The sequence below is a fragment of the Equus caballus genome, chromosome 27 (genome assembly GCF_041296265.1).
Source record: "Equus caballus isolate H_3958 breed thoroughbred chromosome 27, TB-T2T, whole genome shotgun sequence".
NCBI classification, from domain to species: Eukaryota; Metazoa; Chordata; class Mammalia; order Perissodactyla; family Equidae; genus Equus; species Equus caballus.
Window position 1 is genome coordinate 4,647,889 of NC_091710.1, and position 12,144 is coordinate 4,660,032.

A 12,144-nucleotide genomic window follows, 5' to 3' on the forward strand; every position below is an offset into this window, starting at 1 on the left:
CTGAACAACCTGCCGAGCACGCCGGAGCCACCTGCTCGACTCGCCGGAACCACCTACCTGACATGCCCAAATCACCAGCCGGGTATGCCAGAACCACTTGGCGGACACTCCGGAATCATCTGCCGGACATGCCGGAACCAGCTCTCAGACAGACCAGAACCACGTGCCGGAGACGCCGGAAGCACCTGCCGAGCATGCCGGAGCCACCTGCTCGACTCGCCAGAAACACCTGCCGGACACGCCAAAATCACCTGCCGGGTACGCCAGAACCACCTGGCGGACACTCCGAAATCACCTGTCGCGCATGCCGGAACCACCTCTCAGACGTGCCGGAAGCACGTGCCGGACACGCCGGAATCACCTACCGGACAGACCGGAACCACCTGCCGAGCACGCCGGAGCCACCTGTTCGACTGGCTGGAACCACCTGCCGGACAGGCCAATATTAACTGCTGGCTATGCCAGAACCACCTGGGGGACAGTCCGGGATCACCTGCCAGCCATGGCGGAACCACCTCTCACACGTACCAGAACCACCTGCCGGAGAAGCTGGAAACACGTCCTGGACAGTCTGGAACCACCTGCCGGCCAAGCCTGAACCACCTGCCAAGCACAACGGAACAACCTGCCAGACACGCCAAAATCACCTGCGTGTTATGCCAGAACCACTTGGAGGACTCTCTGGGATGACCTGCCGGGCATGCCGGAACCACCTCTCAGACGTGCCAGAACCATGTGGCGGACAGTCCGGAATCACCTGTTGGGCATGCGCAACCACCTCTGAGCCGTACCAGAACCACATGCCGTGCAAGCTGGAACCACCTGCCGGACAGACCGGAATCACCTTTCGGGCATGCCGGAACCACCTGTCAGATGTGCCAGAAACACGTGCCGGAGACGCCGGAAACACCGGCCAAGCACGTAGCAACCACCTGCTCAACTCGCCTGAACCGCCTGCCGGACACGCCAAAATCACCTGCCCGCTACACCAGCACCACTTCGGGGACAAGCCGGAATCACGTGAGGGGCATGCCGGCACAGCCTCTCAGACTGAACCTCGTGCCGGACACCACAGAACCACCTGCCGGACAGACCGGAACCACCTGCCGGACACGCCGGAACCACCGGCTCGACCCGCCGGAACGACCGCTGGACATGCAAAATCACCTGCCGGCTACGCCGGAAACACTTGGCGAACACTCCGGAATCACCTGCCGGGCATGCCGGAACCACCTCTCAGATATGCCAGAACCACGTGCCAATGACCCCGGAAGCACCTGCCGAGCACCACGGAACCACCTGCTCGACTCGCCAGAACCACCTGCTGGACACGCAAAAATCACCTGCCGGCTACGCCACAACCAGTTGGGGAACACTTCGGAATCACCTGCCGGGCTTGCTGGAACCACCTGCCGGTCATGACAAAATCACCTGCCAACTACGACAGTACCACTTGGCGGACACTGTGGAAACACCTGTCGGGCCGGCCGGAACCACATCTCAGACGTGCCAGAACCATGTGCATGAGAAATAGGAACCACACCCCGAATAGACGGAAAACACCTGCCAGACCCGTCTGAACAACCTGCCGAGCACGCCGGAGCCACCTGCTCGACTCGCCGGAACCACCTACCTGACATGCCCAAATCACCAGCCGGGTATGCCAGAACCACTTGGCGGACACTCCGGAATCATCTGCCGGACATGCCGGAACCAGCTCTCAGACACACCAGAACCACGTGCCGGAGACGCCGGAAGCACCTGCCGAGCATGCCGGAGCCACCTGCTCGACTCGCCAGAAACACCTGCCGGACACGCCAAAATCACCTGCCGGGTACGCCAGAACCACCTGGCGGACACTCCAAAATCACCTGCCGCGCATGCTGGAACCACCTCTCAGTCGTGCCGGAAGCACGTGCCGGACACGCCGGAAACACCTACCGGACAGACCGGAACCACCTGCCGAGCACGCCGGAGCCACCTGTTCGACTGGCTGGAACCACCTGCCGGACAGGCCAATATTAACTGCTGGCTATGCCAGAACCACCTGGGGGACAGTCCGGGATCACCTGCCAGCCATGGCGGAACCACCTCTCACACATACCAGAACCACCTGCCGGAGAAGCTGGAAACACGTCCTCGACAGTCTGGAACCACCTGCCGGCCAAGCCTGAACCACCTGCCAAGCACAACGGAACAACCTGCCAGACACGCCAAAATCACCTGCGTGTTATGCCAGAACCACTTGGAGGACTCTCTGGGATGACCTGCCGGGCATGCCGGAACCACCTCTCAGACGTGCCAGAACCATGTGGCGGACAGTCCGGTATCACCTGTTGGGCATGCGCAACCACCTCTGAGACGTACCAGAACCACATGCCGTGCAGGCTGGAACCACCTGCCGGACAGACCGGAATCACCTTTCGGGCATGCCGGAACCACCTGTCAGATGTGCCAGAAACACGTGCCGGAGACGCCGGAAGCACCTGCCGAGCACGTAGCAACCACCTGCTCAACTCGCCTGAACCGCCTGCCGGACACGCCAAAATCACCTGCCCGCTACACCAGCACCACTTCGGGGACAAGCCGGAATCACGTGAGGGGCATGCCGGCACAGCCTCTCAGACTGAACCTCGTGCCGGACACCACAGAACCACCTGCCGGACAGACCGGAACCACCTGCCGGACACGCCGGAACCACCGGCTCGACCCGCCGGAACGACTGCTGGACATGCAAAATCACCTGCCGGCTACGCCGGAAACACTTGGCGAACATTCCGGAATCACCTGCCGGGCATGCCGGAACCACCTCTCAGATAAGCCAGAACCACGTGCCAATGATCCCGGAAGCACCTGCCGAGCACGCCGGAGCCACCTGCTCGACTCGCCAGAACCACCTGCCGGACACGCAAAAATCACCTGCCGGCTACGCCACAACCAGTTGGGGAACACTTCGGAATCACCTGCTGGGCTTGCTGGAACCACCTGCCGGTCATGCCAAAATCACCTGCCAACTACGCCAGTACCACTTGGCGGACACTGTGGAAACACCTGTCGGGCCGGCAGGAACCACATCTCACACGCGCCAGAACCATGTGCATGAGATGCTGGAACCACACCCCGAACAGACGGAAAACACCTGCCAGACCCGTCTGAACAACCTGCCGAGCACGCCAGAGCCACCTGCTCGACTCGCCAGAAACACCTGCCGGACACGCCAAAATCACCTGCCGGGTACGCCAGAACCACCTGGCGGACACTCCGAAATCACCTGCCGCGCATGCTGGAACCACCTCTCAGACGTGCCGGAAGCACGTGCCGGACACGCCGGAAACACCTAGCGGACAGACCGGAACCACCTGCCGAGCACGCCGGAGCCACCTGTTCGACTGGCTGGAACCACCTGCCGGACAGGCCAATATTAACTGCTGGCTATGCCAGAACCACCTGGGGGACAGTCCGGGATCACCTGCCAGCCATGGCGGAACCACCTCTCACACGTACCAGAACCACCTGCCGGAGAAGCTGGAAACACGTCCTGGACAGTATGGAACCACCTGCCGGCCAAGCCTGAACCACCTGCCAAGCACAACGGAACAACCTGCCAGACACGCCAAAATCACCTGCGTGTTATGCCAGAACCACTTGGAGGACTCTCTGGGATGACCTGCCGGGCATGCCGGAACCACCTCTCAGACGTGCCAGAACCATGTGGCGGACAGTCCGGAATCACCTGTTGGGCATGCGCAACCACCTCTGAGACGTACCAGAACCACATGCCGTGCAGGCTGGAACCACCTACCGGACAGACCGGAATCACCTTTCGGGCATGCCGGAACCACCTGTCAGATGTGCCAGAAACACGTGTCGGAGACGCCGGAAGCACCTGCCAAGCACGTTGGAACCACCTGCTCAACTCGCCTGAACCACCTGCCGGACATGCCAAAATCACCTGCCGACTATGCCAGAACCACTTGGCGAACACTCCGGAATCACTTGCCGGGCATGCAGGAACCACCTCTCAGACATGCCAGAACCCCGTGCCCATGACCCCGGAAGCACCAGCCGAGCACGCCGGAACCACCTGCTCAACTCGCCTGAACCACCTGCCGGACACGCCAAAATCACCTGCCCGCTACACCAGCACCACTTCGGGGACAAGCCGGAATCACGTGAGGGGCATGCCGGCACAGCCTCTCAGACTGAACCTCGTGCCGGACACCACAGAACCACCTGCCGGACAGACCGGAACCACCTGCCGGACACGCCGGAACCACTGGCTCGACCCGCCGGAAGGACCGCTGGACATGCAAAATCACCTGCCGGCTACGCCGGAAACACTTGGCGAACACTCCGGAATCACCTGCCGGGCATGCCGGAACCACCTCTCAGATATGCCAGAACCACGTGCCAATGACCCCGGAAGCACCTGCCAAGCACGCCGGAACCACCTGCTCGACTCGCCAGAACCACCTGCCGGACACGCAAAAATCACCTGCCGGCTACGCCACAACCAGTTGGGGAACACTTCGGAATCACCTGCCGGGCTTGCTGGAACCACCTGCCGGTCAGGCCAAAATCACCTGCCAACTACGCCAGTACCACTTGGCGGACACTGTGGAAACACCTGTCGGGCCAGCCAGAACAACATCTCACACGTGCCAGAACCATGTGCATGAGATGCTGGAACCACACCCCGAACAGACGGAAAACACCTGCCAGACCCGTCTGAACAACCTGCCGAGCACGCCGGAGCCACCTGCTCGACTCGCCGGAACCACCAACCTGACATGCCCAAATCACCAGCCGGGTATGCCAGAACCACTTGGCGGACACTCCAGAATCATCTGCCGGACATGCCGGAACCAGCTCTCAGACACACCAGAACCACGTGCCGGAGACGCCGGAAGCACCTGCCGAGCATGCCGGAGCCACCTGCTCGACTCGCCAGAAACACCTGCCGGACACGCCAAAATCACCTGCCGGGTACGCCAGAACCACCTGGCGGACACTCCGAAATCACCTGCCGCGCATGCCGGAACCACCTCTCAGACGTGCCGGAAGCACATGCCGGACACGCCGGAAACACCTACCGGACAGACCGGAACCACCTGCCGAGCACGCCGGAGCCACCTGTTCGACTGGCTGGAACCACCTGCCGGACAGGCCAATATTAACTGCTGGCTATGCCAGAACCATCTGGGGGACAGTCCGGAATCACCTGCCAGCCATGGCGGAACCATCTCTCACACGTACCAGAACCACCTGCCGGAGAAGCTGGAAACACGTCCTGGACAGACTGGAACCACGTGACTGCCATGCCTGAACCACCTGCCGAGCATGGCGGAACCACCTGCCGGACACGCCAAAATCACCTGCGGGCTACGCCAGAACCACTTGGACGACTCTCCGAAATGACCTGCCGGGCATGTTGGAACCAACTCTCAGACGTGCCAGAAGCACGTGGCGGACAGTCCGGAATCACCTGTTGGGCATACGCAACCACCTCTGAGACGTACCAGAACCACGTGCCGTGCACGCCGGAACCACCTACCGGACAGACCGGAATCAAATTTTGGGCATGCCGGAACCACCAGTCAGATGTTCGAGAAACAGGTGCCGCAGACGCCGGAAGCACCTGCCGAGCACGTAGCAACCACCTGCTCAACTCGCCTGAACCACCTGCCGGACACGCCAAAATCACCTGCCCGCTACACCAGCACCACTTCGGGGACAAGCCGGAATCACGTGAGGGGCATGCCGGCACAGCCTCTCAGACTGAACCTCGTGCCGGACACCACAGAACCACCTGCCGGACAGACCGGAACCACCTGCCGGACACGCTGGAACCACCGGCTCGACCCGCCGGAACGACCGCTGGACATGCAAAATCACCTGCCGGCTAAGCCAGAAACACTTGGCGAACATTCCGGAATCACCTGCCGGGCATGCCGGAACCACCTCTCAGATAAGCCAGAACCACGTGCCAATGATCCCGGAAGCACCTGCCGAGCACGCCGGAGCCACCTGCTCGACACGCCAGAACCACCTGCCGGACACGCAAAAATCACCTGCCGGCTACGCCACAACCAGTTGGGGAACACTTCGGAATCACCTGCCGGGCTTGCTGGAACCACCTGCCGGTCATGCCAAAATCACCTGCCAACTACGCCAGTACCACTTGGCGGACACTGTGGAAACACCTGTCGGGCCGGCAGGAACCACATCTCACACGTGCCAGAACCATGTGCATGAGATGCTGGAACCACACCCCGAACAGACGGAAAACACCTGCCAGACCCGTCTGAACAACCTGCCGAGCACGCCAGAGCCACCTGCTTGACTCGCCAGAAACTCCTGCCGGACACGCCAAAATCACCTGCCGGGTACGCCAGAACCACCTGGCGGACACTCCGAAATCACCTGCCGCGCATGCTGGAACCACCTCTCAGACGTGCCGGAAGCACGTGCCGGACACGCCGGAAACACCTAGCGGACAGACCGGAACCACCTGCCGAGCACGCCGGAGCCACCTGTTCGACTGGCTGGAACCACCTGCCGGACAGGCCAATATTAACTGCTGGCTATGCCAGAACCACCTGGGGGACAGTCCGGGATCACCTGCCAGCCATGGCGGAACCACCTCTCACACGTACCAGAACCACCTGCCGGAGAAGCTGGAAACACGTCCTCGACAGTCTGGAACCACCTGCCGGCCAAGCCTGAACCACCTGCCAAGCACAACGGAACAACCTGCCAGACACGCCAAAATCACCTGCGTGTTATGCCAGAACCACTTGGAGGACTCTCTGGGATGACCTGCCGGGCATGTCGGAACCACCTCTCAGACGTGCCAGAACCATGTGGCGGACAGTCCGGAATCACCTGTTGGGCATGCGCAACCACCTCTGAGACGTACCAGAACCACATGCCGTGCAGGCTGGAACCACCTACCGGACAGACCGGAATCACCTTTCGGGCATGCCGGAACCACCTGTCAGATGTGCCAGAAACACGTGCCGGAGACGCCGGAAGCACCTGCCAAGCACGTTGGAACCACCTGCTCAACTCGCCTGAACCACCTGCCGGACATGCCAAAATCACCTGCCGACTATGCCAGAACCACGTGGCGAACACTCCGGAATCACTTGCCGGGCATGCAGGAACCACCTCTCAGACATGCCAGAACCCCGTGCCAATGACCCCGGAAGCACCAGCCGAGCACGCCGGAACCACCTGCTCAACTCGCCTGAACCACCTGCCGGACACGCCAAAATCACCTGCCCGCTACACCAGCACCACTTCGGGGACAAGCCGGAATCACGTGAGGGGCATGCCGGCACAGCCTCTCAGACTGAACCTCGTGCCGGACACCACAGAACCACCTGCCGGACAGACCGGAACCACCTGCCGGACACGCCGGAACCACCGGCTCGACCCGCCGGAACGACCGCTGGACATGCAAAATCACCTGCCGGCTACGCCGGAAACACTTGGCGAACACTCCGGAATCACCTGCCGGGCATGCCGGAACCACCTCTCAGATATGCCAGAACCACGTGCCAATGACCCCGGAAGCACCTGCCGAGCACGCCGGAACCACCTGCTCGACTCGCCAGAACCACCTGCCGGACACGCAAAAATCACCTGCCGGCTACGCCACAACCAGTTGGGGAACACTTCGGAATCACCTGCCGGGCTTGCTAGAACCACCTGCCGGTCATGCCAAAATCACCTGCCAACTACGCCAGTACCACTTGGCGGACACTGTGGAAACACCTGTCGGGCCGGCCGGAACCACATCTCAGACGTGCCAGAACCATGTGCATGAGAAATAGGAACCACACCCCGAATAGACGGAAAACACCTGCCAGACCCGTCTGAACAACCTGCCGAGCACGCCGGAACCACCTGCTCGACTCGCCGGAACCACCTACCTGACATGCCAAAATCACCAGCCGGGTATGCCAGAACCACTTGGCGGACACTCCGGAATCATCTGCCGGACATGCCGGAACCAGCTCTCAGACACACCAGAACCACGTGCCGGAGACGCCGGAAGCACCTGCCGAGCATGCCGGAGCCACCTGCTCGACTCGCCAGAAACACCTGCCGGACAGGCCAAAATCACCTGCCGGGTACGCCAGAACCACCTGGCAGACACTCCGAAATCACCTGTCGCGCATGCCGGAACCACCTCTCAGACGTGCCGGAAGCACGTGCCGGACACGCCGGAAACACCTACCGGACAGACCGGAACCACCTGCCGAGCACGCCGGAGCCACCTGTTCGACTGGCTGGAACCACCTGCCGGTCAGGCCAATATTAACTGCTGGCTATGCCAGAACCATCTGGGGGACAGTCCGGAATCACCTGCCAGCCATGGCGGAACCATCTCTCACACGTACCAGAACCACCTGCCGGAGAAGCTGGAAACACGTCCTGGACAGACTGGAACCACGTGACGGCCATGCCTGAACCACCTGCCGAGCATGGCGGAACCACCTGCCGGACACGCCAAAATCACCTGCGGGCTACGCCAGAACCACTTGGACGACTCTCCGAAATGACCTGCCGGGCATGTTGGAACCAACTCTCAGACGTGCCAGAAGCACGTGGCGGACAGTCCGGAATCACCTGTTGGGCATACGCAACCACCTCTGAGACGTACCAGAACCACGTGCCGTGCACGCCGGAACCACCTACCGGACAGACCGGAATCAAATTTTGGGCATGCCGGAACCACCAGTCAGATGTTCCAGAAACAGGTGCCGCAGACGCCGGAAGCACCTGCCGAGCACGTAGCAACCACCTGCTCAACTCGCCTGAACCACCTGCCGGACACGCCAAAATCACCTGCCCGCTACACCAGCACCACTTCGGGGACAAGCCGGAATCACGTGAGGGGCATGCCGGCACAGCCTCTCAGACTGAACCTCGTGCCGGACACCACAGAACCACCTGCCGGACAGACCGGAACCACCTGCCGGACACGCCGGAACCACCGGCTCGACCCGCAGGAACGACCGCTGGACATGCAAAATCACCTGCCGGCTACGCCAGAAACACTTGGCGAACATTCCGGAATCACCTGCCGGGCATGCCGGAACCACCTCTCAGATAAGCCAGAACCACGTGCCAATGATCCCGGAAGCACCTGCCGAGCACGCCGGAGCCACCTGCTCGACACGCCAGAACCACCTGCCGGACACGCAAAAATCACCTGCCGGCTACGCCACAACCAGTTGGGGAACACTTCGGAATCACCTGCCGGGCTTGCTGGAACCACCTGCCGGTCATGCCAAAATCACCTGCCAACTACGCCAGTACCACTTGGCGGACACTGTGGAAACACCTGTCGGGCCGGCAGGAACCACATCTCACACGTGCCAGAACCATGTGCATGAGATGCTGGAACCACACCCCGAACAGACGGAAAACACCTGCCAGACCCGTCTGAACAACCTGCCGAGTACGCCAGAGCCACCTGCTCGACTCGCCAGAAACACCTGCCGGACACGCCAAAATCACCTGCCGGGTACGCCAGAACCACCTGGCGGACACTCCGAAATCACCTGCCGCGCATGCTGGAACCACCTCTCAGACGTGCCGGAAGCACGTGCTGGACACGCCGGAAACACCTAGCGGACAGACCGGAACCACCTGCCGAGCACGCCGGAGCCACCTGTTCGACTGGCTGGAACCACCTGCCGGACAGGCCAATATTAACTGCTGGCTATGCCAGAACCACCTGGGGGACAGTCCGGGATCACCTGCCAGCCATGGCGGAACCACCTCTCACACGTACCAGAACCACCTGCCGGAGAAGCTGGAAACACGTCCTCGACAGTCTGGAACCACCTGCCGGCCAAGCCTGAACCACCTGCCAAGCACAACGGAACAACCTGCCAGACACGCCAAAATCACCTGCGTGTTATGCCAGAACCACTTGGAGGACTCTCTGGGATGACCTGCCGGGCATGCCGGAACCACCTCTCAGACGTGCCAGAACCATGTGGCGGACAGTCCGGAATCACCTGTTGGGCATGCGCAACCACCTCTGAGACGTACCAGAACCACATGCCGTGCAGGCTGGAACCACCTACCGGACAGACCGGAATCACCTTTCGGGCATGCCGGAACCACCTGTCAGATGTGCCAGAAACACGTGCCGGAGACGCCGGAAGCACCTGCCAAGCACGTTGGAACCACCTGCTCAACTCGCCTGAACCACCTGCCGGACATGCCAAAATCACCTGCCGACTATGCCAGAACCACTTGGCGAACACTCCGGAATCACTTGCCGGGCATGCAGGAACCACATCTCAGACATGCCAGAACCCCGTGCCAATGACCCCGGAAGCACCAGCCGAGCACGCCGGAACCACCTGCTCAACTCGCCTGAACCACCTGCCGGACACGCCAAAATCACCTGCCCGCTACACCAGCACCACTTCGGGGACAAGCCGGAATCACATGAGGGGCATGCCGGCACAGCCTCTCAGACTGAACCTCGTGCCAGACACCACAGAACCACCTGCCGGACAGACCGGAACCACCTGCCGGACACGCCGGAACCACCGGCTCGACCCGCCGGAACGACCGCTGGACATGCAAAATCACCTGCCGGCTACGCCGGAAACACTTGGTGAACACTCCGGAATCACCTGCCGGGCATGCCGGAACCACCTCTCAGATATGCCAGAACCACGTGCCAATGACCCCGGAAGCACCTGCCGAGCACGCCGGAACCACCTGCTCGACTCGCCAGAACCACCTGCCGGACACGCAAAAATCACCTGCCGGCTACGCCACAACCAGTTGGGGAACACTTCGGAATCACCTGCCGGGCTTGCTGGAACCACCTGCCGGTCATGCCAAAATCACCTGCCAACTACGCCAGTACCACTTGGCGGACACTGTGGAAACACCTGTCGGGCCGGCCGGAACCACATCTCAGACGTGCCAGAACCATGTGCATGAGAAATAGGAACCACACCCCGAATAGACGGAAAACACCTGCCAGACCCGTCTGAACAACCTGCCGAGCACGCCGGAGCCACCTGCTGGACTCGCCGGAACCACCTACCTGACATGCCAAAATCACCAGCCGGGTATGCCAGAACCACTTGGCGGACACTCTGGAATCATCTGCCGGACATGCCGGAACCAGCTCTCAGAAACACCAGAACCACGTGCCGGAGACGCCGGAAGCACCTGCCGAGCATGCCGGAGCCACCTGCTCGACTCGCCAGAAACACCTGCCGGACAGGCCAAAATCACCTGCCGGGTACGCCAGAACCACCTGGCAGACACTCCGAAATCACCTGTCGCGCATGCCGGAACCACCTCTCAGACGTGCCGGAAGCACGTGCCGGAGACGCCGGAAACACCTACCGGACAGACCGGAACCACCTGCCGAGCACGCCGGAGCCACCTGTTCGACTGGCTGGAACCACCTGCCGGTCAGGCCAATATTAACTGCTGGCTATGCCAGAACCACCTGGGGGACAGTCCGGGATCACCTGCCAGCCATGGCGGAACCACCTCTCACACGTACCAGAACCACCTGCCGGAGAAGCTGGAAACACGTCCTGGACAGTCTGGAACCACCTGCCGGCCAAGCCTGAACCACCGGCCAAGCACAACGGAACAACCTGCCAGACACGCCAAAATCACCTGCGTGTTATGCCAGAACCACTTGGAGGACTCTCTGGGATGACCTGCCGGGCATGCCGGAACCACCTCTCAGACGTGCCAGAACCATGTGGCGGACAGTCCGGAATCACCTGTTGGGCATGCGCAACCACCTCTGAGACGTACCAGAACCACATGCCGTGCAGGCTGGAACCACCTACCGGACAGACCGGAATCACCTTTCGGGCATGCCGGAACCACCTGTCAGATGTGCCAGAAACACGTGCCGGAGACGCCGGAAGCTCCTGCCAAGCACGTTGGAACCACCTGCTCAGCTCGCCTGAACCACCTGCCGGACATGCCAAAATCACCTGCCGACTATGCCAGAACCGCTTGGCGAACACTCCGGAATCACTTGCCGGGCATGCAGGAACCACCTCTCAGACATGCCAGAATCCCGTGCCCATGACCCCGGAAGCACCAGCCGAGCACGCCGGAACCACCTGC